This window comes from Herpailurus yagouaroundi, unplaced genomic scaffold (assembly GCF_014898765.1).
Source record: "Herpailurus yagouaroundi ecotype Mexico unplaced genomic scaffold, PumYag 142, whole genome shotgun sequence".
Taxonomy (NCBI): Eukaryota; Metazoa; Chordata; class Mammalia; order Carnivora; family Felidae; genus Herpailurus; species Herpailurus yagouaroundi.
The window spans coordinates 52,137,312-52,139,331 of NW_024412397.1; the positions used below are offsets into that span (position 1 = coordinate 52,137,312).

Below are 2,020 nucleotides of genomic sequence, written 5' to 3' on the forward strand. Positions count from 1 at the left end.
GGGAGTGAAAATGGTTATATAAGTGAACAGCTTCCTTGATTATGACTAACTTTATGTACTGGTCTCATCATTTGTATATGCAAGAATATACATGCTGGAAGTCCTAGTGAAACCTAAACTACCTCCTTTTTAATCAGTGTTGTCCTTATTGGATTTCAAAGTAACTCTCCCTGGAACAGAAAACTCTGTTACATTTGCTGCTTTAATTTTCAGACCAACTTCTATCTACTGTGACACACTGTTCTCATTAGCTAAGCAAATTAGGTTACAAAATCTAGGTGGGCAACACTTAGTGTCAAAGAAACAGCTATTTGACTCCAATTAAAGAGTTATGGCTTGGTAAAGCTCTACTGCTTTCATAAATTGATGAGGTAGTTTTGGATATTGTCAAAGTTATTAGTGTGGCCGAACAGTTGTGTTATACCAGAGAATCAACAAAGAAAAAAATGTATGCCAGCAAACTTTCCTTACTTGAGATGATTGAAATGGAGTGCAGGTTACAAAGTAAGGATTCTAGCAAATTTGAACTTTGCCAGTGTTCAACGTGCTCAATTCAGGATAAAATGGTGTTGTTTATGTAGTGTTGTTGACTTATGAGACATCTGGGGCTGTGTGCACTTAAATGCATGACCTGAGTCACTCTTTAATTAGTAAGAAGCTGAAGTACTATTTAGTAAATTACTCCTACAGTGCATTAAATCTTCTCCTCTCTGAAAGAAAAAAAAACCCAAACTTTGCATGCTTGTTTACTTTATTTATCCCTAACTTATAATCAGAGTTAATTTGAACAATGAAAAATCTGGTATAATGAACTCACAAGTGTAGGTAGTGTGCTACGTGATGGGCAAGGCTTTTGGTAACACCACAAGGGTCTCTGGCCCAACGAATGGCGATTGATAGTAATTCTTGCTACAAGTAAAAAACAGCACATTATTGTGTTTAAAACTGAAATTATGATATTTTTCTCTGACTGGCATTAACTAGATTTACATTGCTGTCTATATAGTTCAGCTCAGTTTACGTGTCCTCTAGTGCCAGATTTGTGACACCACTTTTAGCCCATACTTCAGTTGTTCGGATTGTATGGTTTTAACTGGAGATTTCTGTTAAGATGCTCCTCCCAATATTGCAAAGTCTCTTTGTTAGGGATTGAATTGTGTCCTCTCCAAAATTCATATGTGGAAGTCATAATCCTCTGTGTGACCATCTTTAGAGATTGGGCCGTTAAGGAGGTAATTGAGTTTAAATGAAGTCATAAGGTTGGAACTGTAACTTGATAGAACTGGTATCCTTAGAAGAGGAGAAAATATCAGAGATTATCTCTCTGTCTCTCTCTTTGGGCATGCACAGAGAAGAGGTCATGTGAGGATACAATGAGAAGATGGCTGTCCATAAACCAAAAAGAGAGATGTGTCCCAAAACCAACGTTGTTAGCAGCTTGATCTGGGACTTGTAGTTTCCAGAGTTGTAAGAAAATAAATTTCTATTGTTTAAGCCACCTACTGTATGGTACTTTGTCATGATATCCTAGGAGACTACAGGCTATTTATTTTAAGAAGACGGGGGCTTATACTCTTGTAAGTGGCTAATCAGTGACGCTGTAGAGCACTACACAGGAGAAATCATAGTGTAACCCTTGAGAAATTCAAACCACCATTGAAACTTCTGAAAAGCAATACCAACAACTATGAATAAATGCACATTGGAGCCCCATCCTGAAACCTCCCACCATTGGTCTGGGTTTGGCAAAATATTACCTGTTTTAGGCTACACTCAATATTGTTTAGGTAATAAAGTGCCCAAAGGATTTGATTACAACCTGAGGATTTAACAGCTAATATTAGAAAGAGGTCCCATGATAATGCCTTAATGAACTTTCAGTACAATTCAAACTGATTTGTAAAGATAAAGGGTATTCTACAGAGAAATAAAATATTGAGGCAGGATTTTTCGCAAGTACCTTGTAAGAGGTCAGTTTGGGGAAAGAATGGTCACAGGTTAGAGATAACATTTTTGGATG

The 2,020-nt window shown here is 37.0% G+C and overlaps 1 pseudogene; it reads left to right on the forward strand.

Annotated features, from left to right (window-relative positions):
- The first annotated feature begins 782 nt into the window (after nucleotides 1-782).
- On the forward strand, nucleotides 783-917 carry LOC121033283 (uncharacterized; annotated as a pseudogene).
- The last annotated feature ends 1,103 nt before the right edge of the window (nucleotides 918-2,020 follow it).